Source organism: Jaculus jaculus, chromosome 1 (assembly GCF_020740685.1).
Source record: "Jaculus jaculus isolate mJacJac1 chromosome 1, mJacJac1.mat.Y.cur, whole genome shotgun sequence".
Taxonomy (NCBI): Eukaryota; Metazoa; Chordata; class Mammalia; order Rodentia; family Dipodidae; genus Jaculus; species Jaculus jaculus.
This window is the reverse complement of record NC_059102.1, coordinates 214800529-214827169: the sequence shown is the minus strand read 5'-3', so window position 1 is coordinate 214827169 and position 26641 is coordinate 214800529.

The following is a 26641-nucleotide window of genomic DNA, read 5'->3' as shown; positions in this document are numbered from 1 at the left end:
CTTCCCCAATTCTATTGCTTATTCTTTAAACTTTCTGACCATTCTTAAGTATGTTATTAAAATAGCTGCCATTTTAGCTAAATATATTTCATAAATGTGTAATATTATATATTAATGGAGTTTATGAAATTTATTTTATTTGAAAATTCACACTAAAATTAGTGTAGTCAACAAGATCTTTTATTATATTGCCAACTGAGAAGAATTATGTCTACAACCTTAAAAGATTTGAAGTTATGGGGTACCGTTATATGTCTTCAAATTGATGTTCTCAGCATTATGAGGAAGAATTATTGAGACAAACTAACAAAACAACATAGATCACAGTACTAATTTGACCCTTCTTTGCATGCTTGCTTAGCAAATACTTGTTGAACAACAAAAATCATGGGATTTTGCTCATCCAACCTCCCCTTTCTGTCTTAAAAGAGTGGACGAAGTACACAGCTACTTTTTTACACATGTGAGACTTCTTTTTGTGACTGTGACCACATGTTAAGACCCCCATAAACTTACTCATATAGTTCTTTTTCATATCATGGGTACATAGTTTTCACTTACAGAAACCTGTTGATTTCTTCCCTTTCCCAGCTTCCACCATTCTTAATTTTATTGATTTTAAAGCTATTCACTCTGAGAGTATCTGCAAAGGTGCTCCTAGGGCTGCAACTTGACTGAGACCAAAATCATCCAAGGTAACTGGGTTTGCAACAGGGAAGGGTCTCATTTGGTAACAAGCTGACTGGGATCCCTCAACAGACCAGAAATCTTAACCTCTATGTTGATAGAGGATCTGGTTGTTATAATAACTACTCTGGCATACATACTTGGGGCTGTTTTTGATTGAATGTGTACAGTGTTCAGTTAACTTTTAGAATCTACCTGTATTTTATTCCACTCAGCCTACTTGAATAGTTCCATAGCAGGGAAACTCACCCCTAGGAGCACCTTTGCAGATACTTTCAGAGTCTTAAGAGCCACATCTAACACCCTAAGCTCCTAACCTGAAAATATATAACATCAAATTAACTGATACACCTAAGAATACCCAGCTAGCTAGAAAATCCAAGCATTAACTTAATCCAAGATGCAAAAATAAATACATTATAACACAAGAAACACTAAAAAGCAAGATGATATAAATCTACCTAAAAGTATTAATGCATCAGAAATGACCTCCAGTGAGAATGAGTTAGAGGAAATGCCTGAAAAAGATTTCAAAAGAATGATTATAAATATGTTCAATGAAGTCAGAGAACAAATCAAAGGAGTCAAAGAGGAACTTAAAGAGGAAATCAAAGGAATCAAAGAAGATGCAGGACACCAATTTAATGAAATAAAGAAGGCAATACAAGACATAAATAAGGAAATAGAAATAATAAAGAAAAACCAGTCAGAATTACTAGCAATGAAGAACACAGTTAATGAAATAAAAAACTCTGTAGAATATCTCACCAGTAGAATGGATGAAGGAGAGGACAGAATATCTAAGCTAGAAGACCAGGTGGCAGATCTAACACAGTCCAACAAAGAGAAAGACAAACATATAAAAAAGTTTGAGTGGGAATTTCAAGATATTTGGGACACTATGAAAAGATCAAATATTAGAATTCAGGGCATAGTAGAAGGAGAAGAATTCCAATCCAAAGGCATAATAGGTGTCTTCAACAAAATCATAGAAGAAAATTTCCCCCAAATTGGGAAAGAGGTGCCAATACAGATACAGGAAGCCTTTAGAACCCCAGCCAGACAAAACCTGGGAAGAACCTCTCCTCGCCATATTATAATCAAACTTCCAAATACACACACCAAAGAAAAAATATTGAAAGCAGTTAGAGAGAAAAATCAAGTTACCTACAAAAGCAAGCCCATCAGGATTACAGCAGATTATTCAACACAAACTTTTAAATCCAGAAGGGCTTGGGGTGATATATTCCAAGTTATGAAAGATAACAACTGTCAACCAAGGTTACTTTATCCTGCAAAGTTATCCATTCAAATAGATGGACAAATAAGGACATTCCATGACAAAAGCAGGTTAAAGGAGTATTTGAAGATAAAACCAGCTCTACAGAAAATACTTGATAGAATCCTCAATGCTGAAGAGAAGGAAAAGCACACATGTAAGGAACCTAGAAAAAACAAGCAATACTCAAATATGAGTTAACACAAGAGAGCACAGGTAGAACCGGAAACACCCCCCCCAAAAAAAAAATGGCAAACATAAATACACACCTTTCAATAATGTCTCAATATCAACGGCTTCAATGCCCCAAAGAAAAGACATAGGTTTGCAGACTGGGTTAAAAAGCAGGATCCTACAATTTGTTGTCTCCAAGAAACTCACCTTTCTACAAAGGATAGACATTATCTTAGGGTAAAAGGTTAGAAGACGGTGTTTCAAGCAAATGGGCCTAGAAAACAAGCAGGGGTTGCTATCCGAATATCAGACAGGGTAGACTTTAGTCCGACGTTAGTCAAGAAAGATAAGGAAGGTCACTTTATATTGATTACGGGCACACTCCAACAGGAGGACATTACAATCCTAAACATATATGAACCTAACATGGGGGCTCCCAAATTCGTCAAACAAACACTATTAGAACTAAGGTCCCAGATAACACCAAACACAGTGGTTGTAGGTGACTTTAACACCCCACTCTCACCAATTGACAGGTCATCCCAGGAAAAAATAAACAGAAAAACATATGGACTAAATGAGGCCATAGAAGGAATGGACTTAACAGATATATACAAGACATTTCATCCAAAGGCTGCAGAATATACATTCTTTTCAGCAGCACACGGAACATTCTCTAAAATAGACCATATATTAGGACACAAAGCAAATCTTAACATATTCAGGAAAATTGAAATAATTCCTTGCATTCCATCTGACCACAATGGAATTAAACTACAAATCAGTAGCAAGAAAGGCTATAGAGCATACACAAAATTATGGAAACTAAACAATACACTACTAAATGATGAATGGGTCAATGAAGGAATCAAGAAAAAAATCAAAAAATTTATAGAGTCAAATGATAATGAGAACACAACATACCAAAATCTCTGGGACACAATGAGGGCATTTATAAGAGGTAAATTTATAGACTTAAGTGCCTATATTAAGAAATTAGAAAGGTCGCAAGTAAACGACCTAATGCTTTGCCTTAAAGCCTTGGAAAAAGAAGAACAAGGCAAACCAAAAATCAGTAGACAGGAAGAAATAATAAAGATTAGGGCAGAAATTAATGAAATAGAAACAAAAAGAACAATCCAAAGATTTAATGAAACAAAGAGTTGGTTCTTTGAAAGAATAAACAATTTGATAAACCCTTAGCAAATCTGACCAAAAGAAAGAGAGACACAAATTAATAAAATCAGAGATGAACAAGGTAACATCACAACAGATTCCAGAAAAATTCAAAAAATCATAGGGACATACAATAAAAGCATATACTCCACAAAGTATGAAAATCTGAAAGAAATGGATGATTTCCTTGATTTATATGATGTACCTAAATTAAATCAAATGAGATTAATCACTTAAATAGACCTATAACAAACATGGAGATCTGAACAGTTATCAATAATCTCCCAACTAAAAAAAGCCCAAGCCCAGGTGGATACAGTGCTGAATTTTACCAGACCTTCACGGAAGAGCTAACACCATTGCTTCTTAAGCTTTTCCCAGAAATAGAAAAAGAAGGAATTCTACCAAACTCCTTCTATGAGGCCAGCAACACCCTGATACCAAAACCAGGCAAAGATAGAAGAGAAAAAGAAAATTACAGACCAATCTCCCTCATGAACATAGATGCAAAAATTCTCAACAAAATATTGGCAAACAGAATACAAGAGTATATCAAAAAGATCATTCACCCGACCAAGTAGGCTTTATCTCAGAGATGCAGGGATGGTTCAACATACGCAAATCTATAAATGTAATACATTACATAAATGGGTTGAAGGACAAAATTCACATGATCATCTCATTAGACGCAGAGAAAGCATTTGACAAAACCCAACATCCCTTCATGATAAAAGTTCTACAGAGACTGGGAATAGAAGGAACATATCTCAATATAATAAAGGCTATTTATGACAAGCCTACAGCCAACATATTACTAAATGGGGAAAATCCTGGAAGCTTTTCCACTAAAATCAGGAACAAGACAAGGGTGTCCACTGTCCCCACTTTTATTTAATATACTTTTGGAAGTCTTAGCCATAGCAGTAAGGCAAGAGACACACATAAAAGGGATACAAATTGGAAAGGAAGAGATCAAGTTATCAATATTTGCAGATGACAAGATTCTATACACAAAGGACCCTAAAGACTCTACTAGTAAACTGTTAGAGCTGATCAAAACCTACAGCAATGTAGCAGGATACAAAATAAATACACAGAAATCAGTAGCCTTCATATATGCTAACAACAAACACATAGAGGATGAAATCAGAGAATCACTCCCATTCACAATTGTATCAAAGAAAAATAAAGTACCTTGGAATAAACCTAACCAAGGAAGTAAAGAATCTCAACAATGAGAACTTTAAAACACTCAAGTGAGATATTACAGAAGACACTAGAAAGTTGAGAAACATCCCTTGTTCCTGGATTGGAAGAATCAATATTGTGAAAATGGCAATCTTACCTAAAGCAATCTACACATTTAATGCAATCCCCATCAAAATTACAAAGGCTTTCTTCATGGAAATAGAAAAAACAATCCAAAAATGCATCTGGAATCACAAAAAACCTCGAATATCTAAAATAATACTGAGCAACAAAAATGAGGCTGGTGGTATCACCATACCTGATTTTAACCTATACTACAGAGCCATAGTAACAAAAACAGCATGGTACTGGCACAGAAACAGACATGTAGATCAGTGGAACAGAATAGAGGACCCAGATGTAAACCCAAGTAGCTATAGCCACCTGATATTCGATTAAAATGCCAAAAACACTCATTGGAGAAGAGACAGCCTCTTCAGCAAATGGTGTTTTGAAAACTGGATATATATTTGCAGAAGGATGAAAATAGATTCGTCTCTTTCGCCATGCACAAGAATTAAGTCCAAATGGATTAAAGACCTTAACATCAGACCTGAAACTCTGAAACTGCTAGAGGAAAAAGTAGGGGAAACCCTTCATCATATTGGTCTTGGCAAAGACTTTCTGAAAACAACCCCAATTGCTCAGGCAATGAAACCACAGATTAATCACTGGGACCTCATGAAATTACAAAGATTTTGCACTGCAAAGGACACAGTGAAAAAAGCAAAGAGGCAACCTACAGAATGGGAAAAACTCTTCACCAGCTATATATCTGATAGAGGATTAATATCTAGGATATACAAAGAACTCAAAAAGTTAAATAATAAAGAATCAAACAAGCCAATCAAAAAATGGGCTATGGAGCTAAATAGAGAGTTCTCAAAGGAAGAAATATGAATGGCATATAAGCATCCAAAAAAATGTTCTACATCACTAGTCATCAGGGAAATGCAGATTAAAACTACATTGAGATTTCATCTCACTCCTGTCAGATTGGCCACCATCATGAAAACAAATGATCATAAATGTTGGCAAGGATGTGGGAAAAAATGAACCCTTCTGCACTGCTGGTGGGAATGCAATCTTGTCCAGCCATTGTGGAAATCAGTGTGGAGGTTCCTAAAACAGCTAAAGATTGATCTACCATATGACCCAGCTATAGCACTCCTAGGCATATATCCAAAGGACTCATCTCATTTCCTTAGAACTATGTGCTCAACCATGTTTATTGCTGCTCAATCTATAATAGCTGGGAAATGGAACCAGCCTAGATGTCCCTCAACAGATAAGTCGATAATGAAGATGTGGCACATTTATACAATGGAGTTCTACTCAGCAGTAAAGAAAAATGAAGTTATGAAATTTGCAGAAAAATGGATGAACCTGGAAAGTATTATACTAAGTGAGGTAACCCAGGCCCAGAAAGCCAAGCGCCACATGTTCTCTCTCATATGTGGATCCAGCTACAGATGATTGGGCTTCTGTGTGAGATGGAAAATACTTAGTAGCAGAGGCCAGTAAGGTAAAAAGGAGACATAATGGGTAGAGAAATGAAGGCAAGAGGATACTTAATAGGTTGATATTGTATATCTGTAATTACAATGATTGTAATGGGGAGGTAATATGATGGAGAATGGAATTTCAAATGGGAAAGTGGGCTGGGGAGGGAGGGAATTGCCATATGATATATTTTATAATCATGGAAAATGTTAATAAAAATTAAAAAAAAAGAAAAATAAGATGAATTTAGACTATCTAGGTAACACAGAGAGAAAAGGCTATTTACAAAATGATATAAACAATGATTTTGGTGTATATTATTTCTTTGTTTTAGAATTGTAGCATATGAGAAAAACATTCACTGAAGCATCTTGTCTTTTACTTACTTAAGAAACTGGGGACAGGAGATGACAATCTGTGGTGAAGTGCTTGCTTAGAATGCACAAGGCCCTGAGTCCCCAGCACTTCCAAAAAATGAAAATATTTTTAAAGTAATGAAATTAAATTTAGTTATTCTTTTTAACATAATTCTTTTAAAATGTATCTTTTTACTATTCTTAAATTTATTTTATTTTTACTTGAGTAATAGAAGAAGGAAAGAGGCAGAGAGAGAGAGAGAGAAAATGGACACACCATGGCCTTCAGCCACTGCAAACGAACTCCAGACACGTGTGCCACCTTGTGCATCTGACTTATGCATGTCCTGGGGAATTAAACCTAGATCCTTTGACTTCACAGGCAAATACCTTAACTGTTAGCCCATCTCTCCAGGCCTAGCTATTCTTATTTAATAAACAGAAACTTTTTAAAAGAATCATGAAAATTTATTTCAACGAAAATAATCACACAAATGTCATTGGCAAATAAGGCTGTATGAATTCCTGCAATTTCCCCACATGATTTCTTAAATTTATAATAGAGCTCTGAGCATAATGTTCAAAGTAAATGTGACATTTGAGAATGCCTGAATACGTACTGGTAATATAGTTCTAACAAGCACATTGTCTCTTACTGACACCACTGCCCAGTGTTCTACTTCAAGCATGTTCTCACTTTCACAAGTGACATGAAGCCTACTAATGTGAGAATGTGTTTCCTACTACCCAAGAATATATTGAATTTGTAGTGTAAATATCTGATGCAGAATCCATAGAAGTCTGGTGGTCTGATTTCTTTCACTGTGCTTTCAGTTATCACCTTGGGGGCATTTCTGGTGTCAGGTTTTGTTTGTTTGTTTGTTTGTTATTGTTGTTGTTTTAGGTAGGGTCTCTAGCTCAGGCTGACCCAGAATTCACTATGTAGTCTCAGTGTGGCCTCGAACTCATGGCGATCCTCCTACCTCTGCCTCCCAAGTGCTGGTATTAAATGCATGCACCACCATGCACAGCTTCAGTTGTTTTCGACACTTTATGATTACACTTTTTTGAATAAACTGTAATAATAAACATGATTTCCAAAAATCATGTGTTCCTGGAAAACTCTTCCAAACAGTAATAATTTGTGTGGTAAAATATTGGATACCTCAATAATTACAACCTAAACTATAATAAAGATAATATTCATTATAACATTTCTTAATTTAGAATCTCATATACTTAGTACAATGCCACTTTCATTTGACAATCACTACTGAGTGCTGTTGTCCCTGCCTGGGATCTCAAAAGGACAAGGCACACACCCTTCTCACTCTTTGTGGATGTGTTTGCAGGCTTTGTTTGATGGACTAAGCAGAAAGCAGTGAAACCATTTAGAATGTCTTGGGTTGTAAATAGTTCCGCTTTGGGAAAAGCACAAGCTCCACAAGTATATGGGCCTGATTCACCCACATAAAAAGCTGGGCATGGTCACACATGCCTGTAACCCACTTCTGTGGTGAGCAGAAACTAGAGTATCTCTGGGGCTCACTGGTCTGAGGAGAAACAGCAGGTATAGGTTCAGTTAGAGATTAAATCTTAAGGAAACAAATGGATAAACAATATAGGGAAATACCTGAGCTTCTCCTCTGGCTTCCACTTGCACGCACACAGGCAGACACACACGCATACACCACACAACTCACACCACACATACACGTACCACTTCATACTTCGTATACTATACACATAAGACAAAAAAAGATAGTTCACTTTCCTAGCTCAGTTGCTCTCCCACATATCTGTTTCAAAAGCCAGAATCCTAACTTTTATCATCCATTTCTATTTTTTTCAGGGATGAATGTGGCTCAGTGGTACAGCATTTGCCTAAGATCTGTGAGACCTTGGATATGATTCTCAGCATCTCAGTCTTTATTCTGCAACAAAACTTGATGTTATTCTACGTAGCTAGTATTCCAAGTGGAAAAATATAAATCCCAAATGGAAAAAATCTTAACTCCTCTCTCATATTTGCCAATGAAAGAAGAAATCACACAGAGACACATACAAAGTTCTTTGGCATACTTTCTAGCATCTTCTAAACAATTTTATCCATTTCTCCAGTGGTCTTGATTATCTTTTTCTAGATTGATGGCTAAAATGGTTAGAGAATTCCCTAAGAGCTAAATGGTCCATTTAGAAAAAATACTAACAGTAATAAATATCATACATACATACATACATACATACATATATATATATATTTTTTTTTAATTCAGTGTGCCATGATTAAAACAGCAAGAAATAGTTACATAACCTCCAATGCTGAATACAAATTGGAGATCAATTCCATCATAATTATTAAATGATGGTATTATTTTTTTTAATTTTTTTATTTATTTATTTGAGAGCGACAGACACAGAGAGAAAGACAGATAGAGGGAGAGAGAGAATGGGCACGCCAGGGCTTCCAGCCTCTGCAAACGAACCCCAGACGCGTGCGCCCCCTTGTGCATCTGGCTAACGTGGGACCTGGGGAACCGAGCCTCGAACCGGGGTCCTTAGGCTTCATAGGCAAGCGCTTAACCGCTAAGCCATCTCTCCAGCCCGGTATTATTAAATGATATTAAAAGTATGGATGCAAAGACATGAAATTTTCTCAATGCTTTCTCACTTCCTCTCAGTCAGGTCTTATATATCCAGATGTTAACTTCATATAGTTCAACAATTACATGCTTAATAACTGGAGAATTTTCAAATTTCAGATACTGTGATTTTTCTTTAGTTTGCATATGTAGATCTAAGTATGATTCATTTTGGCATTTTCAAAAATAATTTTTAGTTGATTCTTGCCCCAGTTTCCCCCCAAGACCCCTCTTCTCCCTTTACCCTTCCATCCCCAGTCTCCTTCCCCTTGTTGTTTATATTTCACATGTGTCTTTTCACCCTGAATCTAATCCATGATCACTGAGTAGACTTGCCAGTACTTCAGGCTTCAATTTATTTTCTGTGTCATGGTCACTCATTGTCATTTAAATTGTTTCCTCCAAAGGCCAATAATGTAGATCAGTTTTCCTTTGCTTATTTGCCATCTTTGTATCTTCTTTGATGAAATGTCTGTTCAAATACTTTGTCCATTAAACTTTGAAGTTTTTCTTAAGTCTCAAAAACAAGACCATGTCACCTGCATTGCATAAGCTTTCTAGTTGATTTTTATGCATATTCAAGTTTGAGAATTACTGGGATGTACATTTGTATGAGAAAGGTAGAGTTAGGTAATTAAAAATGAAGCTATTCTCTTTGTCTCCCCTCTAAAGGAAGATGTTTCCTTCCACTCTTTTTGTTGTTGTTGTTGTTGTTTGTTTACTACATACTCTCCTCTTTTAAAAATAATTAAGCAGATAGCCTGCTAAAACCTTTTGTTTCACTCCTACACAATTTCATAGATGAAAATGGCTCTCAATGCAATAGAAAGCATGTTACATAATTTTCTTTGATTACTTTCTTATGAGTTTATCTAGGTCTGATTACATTTACTTACTTATATCTAAAGCTATCACAACAAAGAACATAAGGTCCTCTGTCCTGTGGTGAAGTCCTCAAGTTCATATTCTGGAAAGGCATGTAAATAGTGCAACTAATCCAACAGCAATCTCATGAAACACTGACTCAATTAGCTTAATAAAAACAATAAGAAAACAAAGCAAACTTGGTTTAAAAGATAATTGAATAAACTGACATTTGCAGATAAAACCACAAGAAAGAAATTGGCCTGAGTAGTTTAACAACTATTTTCAATGTGCTTGCAATTTCCCCATGATGTGCTCAGATACTTGCCCATGTTACATTCCAGTCTTAAGTGATTCTGCAACAGAGAAGGTAAATTCTATAGGAAGATGTTAATACTACCATTATAAGCACTAAGCATGGAATTTGACAGGCACTCAGAGAGTTGTATTACATAGTTCTTATCATTTAGTTTTCACAATGACCTATAACTAAAATTCTTTTATTTTATGTCAACCACTTCTTCCATTCAAAATCTCACCCTTAGAGACTTACAAAGTGATGTGATCACACATAATCTCAGAGCACAGTACAGTATACAGTGGTGCCACTTAGTGTTCAAATTTTGACTGTCAACTTGATCAGATTTAAAAGCCCATATGAGATTATTAAAGCACAACCTGGGTGTGTCTGTGAGGGCATTTCCAGAGAGGACTGAGTAAAAGGGGGCAGACTCATTCTGGATGTAGGTGGCACCATCCCATAGATTGCATGACTAGACAAAAAGGGGAAAAGAAGAATTAGCTCTAACTTGCTTCATGTTATTTTTCATGAGGTCCACTCTTCCACATGCTCTTGTCACCATGATATTCTGCTTCCCAACTAACAGAAACAGAAGCTAAGTGAGCATGCACCAAAGCATCTGAGACTATGAATAAAAACATTTCTGTTCTTCAAGTTGTTTCTACAAAGCATTTTGGTCAAAGATACACACAAGTAACCAATACAAACCTAAATGAATTTAGCCATATGTTCACAGTGTGGTCAAGTAAAAACAGAAAATTGCAATTTAGCTTTCATCTTACACTCTGGGCTGAGTTTTAGATGAGCTCAAGGTGAAGAATCTTGATCTGGACTCTTCCTGAGCAGCTCATCTGGCAGAACTAAGTCTGGTTTCTAAGCTTAGTATTTAAAGTAACAAAATTCATTTAACTCCCAGAAAGTTGAAACAGGTACAGCTCAACAAACAATAATCTGTTTCCAAACCTAAGGAAAACCTAATTGCTTCTGCCTGACAGAGGTAATCCTCTCCTGTATTTCTTGAGTCATTTAGATATTTTCAAAAGTAATTGAGAATCACATGGTCTCCTCATTGTCCAACTCTACAATGCAGGCTGCAGTACAGAAAGATGATTACCATCCCCTGTTCTTTTATGTCTATTTTTAAGCATATAATGAACAAGAAAATGTTAGTGCACTAAAAATTCCTTTGTGCCATACACCTTTGGGAAATAGTCTTAAATCCTATCCTTAGGTATTATATTTCTTTACAATTTTAGGCACAATTTTGGTGATTTGGAGAATACACATTCAGCTTAACTGTACTTTTTGTGTCACTGGATGCATCAAGATTATAAGAGTTGGAGACTAGAGAGATTGCTCAGTGGTTAAGGTGCTTACCTGCAAAGGTTTGATTCCACAGTACCATGTAAAGCCAGATCTGCAAAGTGGCATGTGCATCTGAAGTTTTACAGTGCCAGAGGTCCTGGTGTGCCCATTACCTCTCTCTCTTCTCTCTGTATTTCTCTTTGTGCAAATAAACAAATTAAAATATTCTTTAAAATGTTGTAGGAGCTCAAGCCAGATGCTGTAAAGAGCTACTTCTATGCAACACATTAGAATACAGAGGATTAATAGAAACATTTCTTGAAAATATTACTTCCAATAAACTTGGCTGAGGTTGAACCTTCTAGCCCAAGTTAAAAGGCACTATCTTGCTTGTATCCTTATCAAAATCCTGATGCTTGTTTTATAGATTTGGTATTTGAGCTTTCAAAACCCAATGAATGTTTTATTAACCCATAGTGGTTTTATCATTTATAAAACCTATCTTTGAGTTTATAAGTTTCTTTAGCCTCAGATAGACCATGATGCCTTGGGAGAAGGATGGAATAACAAAACTGAAAAATAAAGCCTCACTTACCTATGACAGCATCCCATGATCATTAGTCTTTCTTCTAGAAAGGTTTTCATAATAATAAAACAAAAAAAGAAGGAAAGAATTTTTAACTTCCCTTAGCAATGATAATGTTTGTGGGCATGAAGTCAAAGAAATTAGTTATAGAAAACAATAAGTTAGATCAACACAGTGCCCAAAGTAACTCAAACAGGCAGATTCAAGTCATCTTGTTAGACTTGGCTTTTCTTTCTATACAAACGTGATTTCAATGATCATGAAACACTCTCAAGTTGGTGTAGTCAGCCCTCCATAATACTTGCAGAAAAACAACATTCCATCTTTACTGAACATGTTCACATTTACTCCTTGTCATTATTCCCTAAAAAATATGGTAGAACTACTTCAGGAGAATGTGCATAGGTTACATATTAAAGGTATGCTATTTATATGAGGAAATTGAGCATGCACAGACTTTGCTATCAGCAGGGTGCCTAGACCCAGTCCCCCAGGGTTATAAGATGACAGCTGTGTTTAGGAATTTATAAATGGGTGTGGCAACAGGGCTATAATAGCAAACTAAGGGTTAAGCAACATCAGTTCCATAACCAATATTGGTCCTCCTTGTCTTATCATGTCTTCTTCTCCTCTGGTTAGTTCCTGAATATTCAGCATTTAAAAAAAAAATCTCAATATTCACTTGTAAAGACTACATATAAGGTGGGTGTGGTAGCCCATACCTTTAATATCCCAGCACTCAGGAGGCATATGTAGGAGGATCACTGTGAGTTTGAAGCCTCCTGAGACTACATAATGACTTCTAAGTCAGCCTGGGCTCGAATGAGACCCTACCTTGAAAGACCAAAAAGACAAAACAAAAAGGCTACATATGGATAACCCATGTCTTCTCTACCACCAAAGTATCCATCTGTAGCTTTTGATTATTACTAAAATATGTATTTACCATGCCAAACTTTCCTATCTTTATATCCTCAGATATTACTCTAGTTCAAACGTTCTTTACATAGTATAACAGAAGTAGCGATTTCTTCGTGATATATTGCAATATATTTCTTCTGTTTACCTCATATTATGCCTAAAGAAAGTATCTCAATGTCTTTTTACTGCATTAATTAAAAGTGAAAGCAAGCTGAGTGTGGTGGTGCACGCCTTTAATCCCAGCACTCAAGAGGCAGAGGTAGGAGGATTGCCTTGAGTTCAAGACCACCCTGAAACTCCATAGTGAATTCCAGGTCAGCCTGGGCTAGGGTGAGACCCTACCTTGAAAAAAAAAGTGAAAGCAAGGCTGGAGAGATGGCTTAGCACTTAAGGTGCTTGCCTATGAAGTCTAAGGACCCAGTACCCACAAAAGCCAGTTGCACATGGTGGTACAGGCATGTGGATTTCCTTTAGTGTGATATACAATAGCAGTCCTCAGGTCAAAAGAACCCCAGCTATCATTCCTTTCTAGGCCTCTCTGGTATCTCTGTTCTTTGGCAGAGCCTAACAAAGTGTTTGTAGGAGAAGCCAGAGGATTCTGATTTTCTATTTCATAGTCCTTTGAGAGAAACACTTGACTATTGGTGTCTGCTTTTTGCAGATCACCTATATGACTGGGTTCCAAGGATAAGGCTCCACTCTCAGAAGCCCCAGGTTTTAGAATGCTACCCAGAACTTGGAGACTAGTCTGTTTTTCCAGCTCATAAGCCTTGGGAAACACAGGATGCTCAGTTCCTGAGGGGATTATTTCAGCACCCTGTGAAACCAAAGTGTCAGGATATTCTCCTTGAAATGTCACTTCCACCACTTTATGATCTGATGACTTTCCAATAACAGTCTCAGGGCCAGCGCTGGGCTCATTTATAAATGATAAACCCCATTGATTCTGGAAGATATCTCCCAGGTTTTGCTGATCTGTCTGAGAGGGCAGATCTACCTGTGCTGTGCTTAATAGCACAGTTTGCACATTTGAAGGGTAGATAAAAAGACTAGATTTAATGGGCATGTGGATTTCATTTGCAGTGGCTAGAGGACCTGGAGTGCCCATTCTCTCTCTCTCTCTCTCTCTCTCTCTCTCTCTCTCTCTCTCTCTCTCTCTGACTGTACGTCTCTTCCACTTTCTCTCTCATAAATTAATTAATTAATTAAAAGAAGTGAAAGCAAAGTTCATTGGGGAATATCAGCAAACTCCTACCTCCTCCCCCTCACCTCCTGGCACTCCTTTGGTCTCCTGCATCCTGGCCTTGCTCTGCACCATTCTCTAGCTTATTTGGTCTTTCCTAGGTTGAACTCTAAAATGCGACTTCCTTTGTTGGAAAGCTAATTCTATGAAATTTTCATGTGGCTTGCTTCATTTTTCTTTCCATGTCAATTTAAAAATCAGCTCTACAGAGAGATTTGCTCTGATTTTATTTATTATGACCACCCCACAATGACACTGGGCAGGATGAATAACAAAATGCAGAGAACCTGTGTATTAAAAGACATCCCCTTTAAGAAGAGTCCTGAAATCCTTATTGAGAACAAATATGTATGTTCATCGCTCCATGAAATGTGCAAGAAAGAAAAGAGTAATGAAGGACAGTAAGTGGAATTAAGCTACAAGCTTGCTAATGGACCAAGAAACAACAGCACTTCTAGTAGAGAGAACAAGAACTACATTCATCCAGAACCTGGGTGCTGTACTACCAGCTCCAAACAACTTCCTTGGCCTCCATGAAGACATACAGACAGAGGCACTCTAGGGAGGAGAATGTTACCTGCAGCTTCACTACCAGCACTGGCACCAGTTGGTCCACTGATATCTGAGTGCCACCAATGAAAAAACTCAGTAGGCCACAATGCCCTTAGATTCCTTTCACCTTTTTCACACCTTCTTCACTACCCTAGAAATCTGAATTGGAAGGAGTATATGAATAAATCAATTGTTCTCTATCTTCGTTTCAGATTCCACCATGAAGGAGACCCACAAGAACTGAGAGGGAAAAAGTAGAGGAATTCTGAGAATTTATTCCATGGCTCTCTACATGCAGATCACTCTATGCTGACTGAGCCTATTCAACATGACTCACTTTCTAGGGTCTGATAAACATTTCTTATCATCTCTATGTACCCAAGAGTGATAATAACCCCAGAATATTATCAATCCTTTCTATACTTTCAATGCTATCTACATCAATATTTCTAAAACTATTCTAATCACAATATCACTTTTTTTCTTGTAGAACTCTAACATTAATTCCTGTATTGTAGCCCTTCAATGAATTTCTCAAGATCTCAAGTCCAGTTCTCACATGCAGAGGATCAAATCCACAATTTAATGACTCATTTTCACTATGAATAGGCAGCCAAGAATCACCAGACTCAAGACAAAATTTTCAAGAATGTCAAACAGATCAAGACAAAGAAAAAGTAATACAATGAAATAGCATAAAAGTTGGTCTAACATCTCTCCAGTAGGAATTTTAAAAAATTAGAGAAAGAAAGCAATGAAAGAAAACAAGAGTGAAATATACCATTATTGTATATACAACAAAAATACAGAGTTGAAGGTAAAAACTCCCTTAAAAGAAAACAAACAAGTCAACAAGTCACATCATGGTTCAGGAAGTCAGCTGGGAATTTTCTTATAGTTTGAAGAAAAATTTCAGACTACCTAGAATTTTCTTTTCTTTAATTTTTTAATATTTATTTATTTACTTGAAAGAGACACAGAGAGAGACAGAGAGAATGGGTACACCAAGACCTCCAGCCACTGCAAACAAACGTCAGATGTGTGTGTAACATTGTGCTTCTGGCTTACATGGGTCCTGTGGAATCGAACCTGGGTCCTTGGACTTTTGTGAGCAAGCACCTTAACCCTTACCTGGAATTTTCAAATGAACTGGAGCTAGATGTAATAATGTGGACGTGTAATCCCAACATTTAAGAGGCTGACACAGAGTCTAATGTGGCCACCGCAGTCGAGGGTGGCAAGATGGCAGCCTCCGTTTTTGCAGGCACTGTGAGAGCAGCTTCAGGAATCTTATGTTCTCTGACTATTTTAGCATCTTCAGCCTAATAGAACTACGCCAAGAATGCCTGTTTCAATTCTGCACTGGCTACCATTCATTTTAGTCACATTCGGACACCAGTTGTTTCCTCTGCTTGTAGGCTTGTCACTTCTGTCAGAAACCTGACATGTCACCATACTACAACAATCCTTAATAGGTAGACTTCATTTCAATAAACATGATGCTTGGAACAAAAAAAAAAAGAGGCTGACACAGGAGAATTGAGGGTTAGGAACTAACCTGGGCTATATAGTAAAACTCCATTTCCAAAGAATTAATAAATAACAAGTAGATAAAGTAAAAAAAAAAAAATTGTTCAAACTCTTAGCCAAAGGCATAAAGAAGATCAAAATAAGTGTGAGCCAATGGCACAAAAATGTACTTTGGTAGGCAGCTTCTTGGATGTTTGCAATTGCCCTTATCTCCCAGTATTTATGTGCTTATATGCTCCCCTGCCATTCACTATGAGCTAGAATTACTATTTACTTTTAATGAGTAAGTGGACATGGGAGAAATAATAGGAAACTGCTATAAGCATTGGGTTATACAAAGACAGTGCTCCAGTCTTGGGAATGTTTTTGAGTTCTCTCTTGGTTTGGTTGCCTTGGGGAAAGCCAAAAGTCACATGAGGAAACGATCTAGAAAGATCCATATTGTGAAAAACAAATGCCTGATACACACACGTAAACACATGAGTGAGCATGGAAAGGCACCATTATTTCCTTCAATATTATGCTTTCTCATTTGTGAGTTTTGAAGACATCAAAATTATAAAGAAAATTACTAAAGCCTTAATTAGAAAAATTAGAGACCTGAAAACACTTACAAAGCTTAAAAATAATAGAAAAGTAATAGCAAGAATTTGTCTTGCTTTGAGTTTTAAAGTCTGATAACAGAAATATTCTGAAAAGAAATGGTCAAATCAAAGTAAAGATCACAAATGATAAATTATCATATGAAAAAAATACTCCATGAATTTCTGGATTTGGGAAATAAAAATGTAAGCAAATGCTGACACCATTCTCACCCAGTAATTTTGTTTAAAAAAATAGGTTCTGATATTACCAAGTAATTGTGGAGATTTGTAAACACAGAAATGCTCCCATATTGTTCATGGGATTTGGTAAAACATTCTGGAAAATATTTTCTCAATGTCTATGAAAGTTAACCCAGGTACAAATTTTGCAAGAGAGGAATTTTACTTGAACATATATTTTACAACAATAACTTACAAATTAATGAGACACATAAAAATTATATTGCCGGACTTCCGGTTAAGATGGAGGCGTAGGTACCACGCCAAAGCAGCCCAGGGGGGAAAAAGACCAAAAAAACTCAGCAAAATACACACTTTTACTAAAAAGTGAGGTGTATAGGAAATTGAGGTGGCAGCGGAGAAGTAGAAGAGTTCCAGAGCATCCAGAGCCTGCACAGGCGGAAACAGTGGCGCCGGGGCGGCTCGGCCCACCGCCGCAGCCGTGGAGCAGCAGAAAGCCTCCGGACTCTAGGCTCGAGCCGCAGGACAAGCCAGGTGCGGGATTTTCCCCTCACACAGCGCTCTCCGCAACTCGGGAAATGTGAGGGGAGAGCGGCAGCAAGCAGGGGAGGAGCAGACCGCGAGGTAGAAGCACACGTGGAACAGCGATACAACCAGAGCAGCCGCGGCTCCCTCCCCTCTCCCACAACCTGAACCCAGCTCCAGCGAACACAGCAGCGGCCCGGGACCGGCCACGCCAACTTGGGCTGACAGCAGGACCCAAGCAGGATCAGAGTTCGGCAGCAAATTCAGCGGCTCCAGCACCGGTACCAGCGGCCCCAGCAGCAGCGGACCCAGGAGCGGCAGCGGCGGCAGATCCCGCAGCAGCGGCTTTGGGGTGAACAACGGCGGTGCACACGGCAGCGGCAGCTTCAGCAGCGGTGGTGGCTCCGGTGGTGGCAGCTACGACAGCAGCAGAGGCAGCAGCAGCGGCTCAGTTTGCCCCGTAGGAAAAGCAAGTGCCCAGCTCCAGAAATCAGAACAGCAGCCAGACGACCCAGGCAGCAACTTGACTGAGACCACAATCACCCAAGGTAACTGGGATTGCACCAGGGAAGGGTCTCAATTGGTCACAAGCTGACTTGGATACCACAACAGACAGGAAATCTAAACCTCTTTGTTGATAGAGGATCTGGTCATTATAATAACTACTCTTGCATACATACTCGGGGCTGTTTTTGATTGAATGTGTACAGTGTTTAGTTAAATTTTAGAATCTACCAGTATTTTATTCCACTCAGCCTGCTTGAATACTCCTATAGCAGGGAAACTCAACCCCTAAGAACATCTTTGTAGATACTCTGAGAGTCTTAAGAGCCACACCTCACACGTTAAGGTCCTACCCTGAAAATATATTACATCAAATCAATTGATACAGCTAAGAATACACAGCTAGCTAGAAAATCCAAGTATTAACTTAATCCAAGATGCAAAAATATATACATTATAACACAAGAAACACTAAAAAGCAAGACGATATAAATCCACCTAAAAGTATTAATGCATCAGAAATGTCCTCCAGTGAGAAAGAGTTAGAGGAAATGCCTGAGAAAGAGTTCAAAAGAATAATTATAAATATGTTCAAAGAGGTCAAAGAACACATGAAAACAATCAAAGAAGAAATCAAAGAGGAAATCAAAGGAATCAAAGAAGAGGCAGGACACCAATTTAATGAAATAAAGAAGGCAATACAAGACATAAATAGGGAATAGAAATAATAAAGAAAAACCAGTCAGAATTACTAGCAATGAAGAACACAGTTAATGAAATAAAAAACTCTGTAGAAAATCTCACCAGTAGGATGGATGAGGGAGAGACAGAATATCTAAGCTAGAAGATCAGGTGGCAGACCTAATGCAGTCCAACAAAGAGAAAGACAAACTTATAGAAAAGTATGAGTGGGAATTTCAAGATATTCGGGACACTATGAAAAGATCCAATATAAGAATTCAGGGCATAGTAGAAGGAGAAGAACTCCACTCCAGAGGCATAGTAGGCATCTTCAACAAAATCATAGAGGAAAATTTTCCCCAAATTGGGAAAGAGGTGCCAATACAGATACAGGAAGGCTTTAGAACCCCAGCCAGACAAAACCCAGAAAGAAACTCTCCTCGCCACATTATACTCAAACTTCCAAACACACAAACCAAAGAAAAAATATTGAAAGCAGTTAGAGAGAAAAATCAAGTTACCTACAAAAGCAAGCCCATCAGGATTACAGCAGATTATTCAACACAAACTTTTAAAGCCAGAAGGGCTTGGAGTGATATATTCCAAGTTCTGAAAGATAACAACTGTCAACCAAGGTTACTTTATCCTGCAAAGTTATCCATTTAAATAGATGGAGAAATAAGGACATTCCATCACAAAAGCAGGTTAAAGGAGTATCTGAAGACAAAACCAGCTCTACAGAAAATACTTGATAGAATCCTCCATGCTGAACAAAAGGAAAAGCACACATATAAGGAACCTAGAAAAAACCAGCTATACTCAAATACCAGTTAACAGAAGAGAGCACAGGTAGAACAAGTAACACACACACACACACAGAAATGGCAAACATAAATACACACCTTTCAATAATATCTCTTAATATCAACGGTCTCAATGCCCCAACGAAAAGACATAGATTTACAGACTGGGTTAAAAAGCAGGATCCTACAATTTGTTGTCTCCAAGAAACTCACCTTTCTACAAAGGATAGACATTATCTTAGGGTGAAAGGTTGGATGACGGTGTTTCAAGCAAATGGGCCTAGAAAACAAGCAGGGGTTGCTATCCTAATATCCGACAGGGTAGACTTTAGTCCGACGTTAGTCAAAAAAGATAAGGAAGGTCACTTTATATTGATTAAGGGCACACTCCAACAGGAGGACATTACAATCCTAAACATATATGCACCTAACATGGGGGCTCCCAAATTCGTCAAACAAACACTATTAGAACTAAGGTCACAGATAACACCAAACACAGTGGTGGTGGGTGACTTTAACACCCCACTCTCATCAATTGACAGGTCATCCAGGGAAAGAATAAACAGAGAGGCATCTGGACTAAATGAGGTCATAGAAGGAATGGACCTAACAGATATATACAGGACATTTCATCCAAAGGCTGCAGAATATACATTCTTTTCAGCAGCACATGGAACATTCTCTAAAATAGACCATATATTAGGACACAAAGCAAATCTTAACATATTCAGGAAAATTGAAATAATTCCTTGCATTCTATCTGACCACAATGGAATTAAACTACAAATCAGTAGCAAGAAAGGCTATAGAGCATACACAAAATCATGGAAACTAAACAATACACTACTAAATGATGAGTGGGTCAATGAAGAAATCAAAAAGGAAATCAAAAAATTTATAGAGTCAAATAATAATGAGAACACAACATACCAAAATCTCTGGCACACAATGAAGGCAGTTCTAAGAGGTAAATTTACAGCCTTAAGTGCCTATATTAAGAAATTAGAAAGGTCGCAAGTAAACGACCTAATGCTTCTCCTTAAAGCCTTGGAAAAAGAAGAACAAGGCAAACCAAAAAGTAGTAGACGGGAAGAAATAATAAAGATTAGGGCAGGAATTAATGAAATAGAAACCAAAAGAACAATCCAAAGAATTAATGAAACAAAGAGTTGGTTCTTTGAAAGGATAAACAAGATTGATAAACCCTTAGCAAGTCTGACCAAAAGAAAGAGAGAAGAGACACAAATTAATAAAATCAGAGATGAACAAGGTAACATCACAACAGATTCCAGAGAAATTCAAAAAATCATAGGGACATACTATAAAAGCATATACTCCACAAAGTATGAAAATTGGAAAGAAATGTTTGATGTCCTTGATCTATATGACCTACCTAAATTAAATCAAAATGAGATTAATCACTTAAATAGACCTATAAAAACATGGAGATCCAAACAGTTATCAATAATCTCCCAACTAAAAAAAGCCCAGGCCCGGATGGATTCACTGCTGAATTTTACCAGACTTTTAAGGAAGAGCTAACACCATTGCTTCTTAAGCTTTTCCAGGAAATAGAAAAAGAAGGAATTCTACCAAACTCCTTCTATGAGGCCAGCATCACCCTGATACCAAAACCAGGCAAAGATGCGGCGAGCCCCTGTCCCACAGGAAAAGCACGACCAGCAAACAAGGATCCTTCTTGATCACACTTTATTGGAGAGCCTCTTGGTTAACAGAAAAGTTGATGGCGAGGGGCGAGGGGCGCAGGAGTGTAGCTGCTTTTATAGGGCAGAATACTATGGGACGCCTGCTGATTGGCTGCCATAGGCTCACCCACCCACAGGAGCCACGGGATAGGCTCAGGACAAGGTGCATCAAGCGCATGCACAACCTCAAGGGAGGTTGCTGCCTAACTGAGGAAGTATTTACCTCAAGACTGGCGAGAATGGCGTCTGCATTGGCTCCCTACAGTTCCCCCTTTTTTATTAACTTATGGCATAGCTCAGAAAAATAGCCACCTTCCCGATCAGGTCCGCACCTCATGATGTGTTGACCGATCAAGGGAAGAAGTTCAACCTCCCCTTCCTCAGTGCAATGGGACAGATCCCCTGAGAGTGCAAAGGCGGCGGTCAAATGAAAGCTACCAGATCCCTGCCCATCCTCGTGCAATGGGTACTCTGAGACCCTGAGGGTGCAAGGGCCAGGGGAGCTATATGCCTTTTAAAGCTGACAGCCAAATTTGGGGGGAGGAACCACTTTCCAAGGCAGCAAGCGCTTGAGAAATGACCATCTTGTCCCTCCTGGTCTGGGCTCGCAAGTGGCAAACCAACCAGAGGCAAAGTACGCATCCTCTCAGGCAGCACACTAGGAACATTCCCACTCCTACCCCTTCCTTAAAATGACAGATAGCAGGAAGCATTGGTGCAATTACTAAAAGAGAAGTTACTAAGAATGAACAGAAACGGTGGATGAACACACACCAGCGCAGGGGCAAAGGAAGTATTCCTCCCACAGCCATGTCCAATGTCATTAACACCCCCAGATATATTGAGGCGCTTCCAAGACGCCCCTTCATCTTGTGTCCCTTCCTCTTCCACTTGATTCATGGATTCCAGGCACAGGAGGAAGATTGTCCACAAGACCTTTATCATCTCCGCCCTGATGAACATCACTGTCTCCTGGACCCTCCTCCGGAGATCGTTTGACTGTCCTCACCAGCCGGACTGGAACCCAATGAGGGGAATCCTGTTCCTGTGGAAAAACACAAACAGCTCCCCTGGATCTTATCACAACAAGATCCGGTCCTTTCCATTTATTATCTAAGACATCCTTCCACAACACCATCTCACTAGATGATTGAATCACATGTTGACTGTGCCTGTCAGCTGCACATTTATTATTATTATCCAAGATTAAAAAATTAAGGGTAAAAAGGGCTAAAGACACTCTTTCCTTGGGAGTTGCATTTTCCGTTATACCCCCTTTTTGTTTAAATAAAAGAGCTTTTAGACTTTTGTTGGCTCTTTCTACTATACCTTGACCTTGTGGGTTGTAAGGAAGGCCAGTGGTATGTGCAACCTGCATTTGGGCACAGAAGGCTCGAAAGCCACCAGATGAGTACGTTGGGCCATTATCAGTTTTTAGGCGGTGTGGCTTTCCCCAAGCAGCCCAGGCCTCTAGGCAGTGAGTTTTTACATGAGAGACCTTCTCACCTACCAATGGTGAGGCAAAAATAATACTTGAGCACGTGTCCACTGAGACATGTAGGTATTTTAATCTTCCAAACTCTGGAAGATGTGTCACATCCATTTGCCAAAGGTCTCCAGGACGTAGGCCTCGAGGGTTAACGCCCACATGTGGGGAGGGTAAAAAGGTGACACAAGACTGACAAGATTTTACAATGTCTCGTGTTTTATTTCTGGAAATAGAAAATTTTTTTTTCAAGGTGTTTGCAGGAACATGATATAATCTATGGAATTCTATAGCTGAAGCCTTAGGATCTCCTAAGGAAACCATGGCCAGCCTGGTAGCCCGATCTATCAGGTCATTAGTCTGTGACAGGGGTCCAGGCAGCAATGAATGGGCTCGGATATGAGAAACATGAAATGGGCAAGTTCTCTGCTGAATTAAAGATTGAAGTTGTAATAGAATATTGGACACTGAACTAGAGGAGCAAACTGAAGCTGCGATCTCTAAATTAGCCACTGCATTGGCCACATACAAGGAATCTGTAAACAAATTAAAGGAAGTGGGAAATGTCTGAAATACCTCCAAGACTATTAAGCATTCAACAATCTGAGGAGAGTCAGGTCTGAACATTTTTACTATAGGCTCCGATCCCTGTACCAGGTAGGCCCCACGACCAGACTTTGAACCATCAGTAAAGATGGTAGGGGCTGATGTAATAGGCTCCTGAACAGTGATTTTAGGAAAGTAAACCAGATTATTTTCAACAAAGGACAAAATAGGGCTCTTTGGATAATGATTATCTATGACATTTGGGAAAGCACACATGAGAATGCTCCAATCATCCACAGTGCCAGACAAAACTTCTACCTGTTCCTTAGTATAGGGGATGATGAGTTTGTCAGGCAACTTTGTAAAGTGTATTAAGCAATATTTAAGCCCCAAACAAGCCTGTCGGGCTACCAGCTGCGGAAAATATTGGAGAGTGCGGGCTCCCAAGGAGTTTTTTTCCTTTTTTTTTTTTTTTTTTCTCTTGAAGCCATAATAGAAGCCCCTCCTAGTGGAGGCCAGCCGCGACCAGGTTTTTGTTTTAAAGAAGCGGCATGTGTCCCCAGGGGAGTTATGGGGTGGGGGTGCAGAAGGCTCTATTGACTGTAAAGGACTACACCCTTGGCCTTTAGGCCCCTTTGTCTGCTCCCTTTTATGACAGGCGGTGGCCTCCTTTAGTCTTTCCTCTTCCCCTTTAAATAATTCTTCTTCTTCCTCCTCTGTAGAATCGGAGCTAGCCTCCTTATCTGTGTTAAGTACATTTGCATGTGTAAGCTCCTCAATGGGAGGATAGAACCTGTTAAAGGCTCCTTTTTCCCCCTCAGGGGGGGGCCAATTATAGATTTTACCTGTTTCTCTGAGCTCATCTTGTAAACTTTTATCTTTGTTTAATCCCTTCTTTTTTATTTTTTTTCTTTTTCTAGGCCTAGTTTTTGACTCCCCATTTGAATCTGACTCAGAAAGGCTATCCTGATGCCTTGTGAGAACTTCCCGTCCCCTTCTAATAAGTTCCTTGTGGTTTTCTTTACTTAAGCAAGAGTGAATCAGCCGCCAAAACGGCAGTGTACCCTTACCAATTCTGTCCTCTGAGTTGCCCATGTTGCGCTCACAGCAAACGACAAGGACAATGAACCACACAGGAATGAAAATAAGAAGGACCAGGTAGGGATCTAAGTAAAAAAACATTATGACTGGGGATGACTTACCGACGTCTTCCTCTCCGACGTCTTCCTCTCCGTGTGTCAAGTTCTGGATCCTCTTTGGCCCCTCGCCCGGTGACCACAAAACACCCGGTGTTCCCGGGTTTCAGCACCACTTTGCGGCGAGCCCCTGTCCCACAGGAAAAGCACGACCAGCAAACAAGGATCCTTCTTGATCACACTTTATTGGAGAGCCTCTTGGTTAACAGAAAAGTTGATGGCGAGGGGCGAGGGGCGCAGGAGTGTAGCTGCTTTTATAGGGCAGAATACTATGGGACGCCTGCTGATTGGCTGCCATAGGCTCACCCACCCACAGGAGCCACGGGATAGGCTCAGGACAAGGTGCATCAAGCGCATGCACAACCTCAAGGGAGGTTGCTGCCTAACTGAGGAAGTATTTACCTCAAGACTGGCAAGAATGGCGTCTGCATTGGCTCCCTACACAAAGATAGAACAAAAAAAGAAAATTACAGACCAATCTCCCTCATGAACATAGATGCAAAAATTCTCAACAAAATATTGGCAAACAGAATACAAGAGTATATCAAAAAGATCATTCACCCTGACCAAGTAGGCTTTATCCCAGAGATGCAGGGATGGTTCAACATACGCAAATCTATAAATGTAATACATTACATAAATGGGTTGAAGGACAAAAATCACATGATCATCTCATTAGATGCAGAGAAAGCATTTGACAAAATCCAACATCCCTTCATGATAAAAGTCCTACAGAGACTGGGAATAGAAGGAACATATCTCAATATAATAAAGGCTATTTATGACAAGCCTACAGCCAACATATTACTAAATGGGGAAAAACTGGAAGCTGTTCCACTAAAATCAGGAACAAGACAAGGGTGTCCACTGTCCCCACTTCTATTTAATATAGTTTTGGAAGTCTTAGCCATAGCAATAAGGCAAGAGACACACATAAAAGGGATACAAATTGGAAAGGAAGAAATCAAGTTATCATTATTTGCAGATGACATGATTCTATACATAAAGGACCCTACTAGCAAGCTGGTAGAGCTGATCAAAACCTACAGCAATGTAGCAGGATACAAAATAAATACACAGAAATCAGTAGCCTTCATATATGCTAACAAAAAACACACAGAGGATGAAATCAGAGAATCACTCCCATTCACAATTGCATCAAAAAAAATAAAATACCTTGGAATAAACCTAACCAAGGAAGTAAAGAATCTATACAATGAGAACTTTAAAACACTCAAGTGAGAAATTGCAGAAGACACTAGAAAGTGGAGAAACATCCCTTGTTCCTGGCTTGGAAGAATCAATATCGTGAAAATGGCAATCTTACCTAAAGCAATCTACACATTAAATGCAATCCCCATCAAAATTACAAAGGCTTTCTTCATGGAAATAGAAAAAAACAATCCAAAAATTCATTTGGAATCACAAAAAACCTTGAATATCTAAAATAATACTGAGCAACAAAAAAGAGGCTGGTGGTATCACCATACCTGATTTTAACCTATACTACAGAGCCATAGTAACAAAAACAGCATGGTACTGGCACAAAAACAGACATGTAGATCAGTGGAACAGAATAGAGGACCCAGATGTAAGCCAAAGTAGCTATAGCCACCTGATATTCGATAAAAATGCCAAAAATACTCATTGGAGAAGAGACAGCCTCTTCAGCAAATGGTGTTTTGAAAACTGGATAAATATCTGCAGAAGGATGAAAATAGATTCTTCTCTCTCGCCATGCACAAGAATTAAGTCCAAATGGATTAAAGACCTTAACATCAGACCGGAAACTTTGAAACTGCTAGAGGAAAAAGTAGGGGAAACCCTTCAACATATTGGTCTTGGCAAAGACTTTCTGAATACAACCCCAATTGCTCAGGCAATAAAACCACAGATTAACCACTGGGACCTAATGAAATTACAAAGATTTTGCACCACAAAGGACACAGTGAAAAAAGCAAAGAGGCAACCTACAGAATGGGAAAAAATGTTCGCCAGCTATATATCTGATAGAGGATTAATATCTAGGATATACAAAGAAC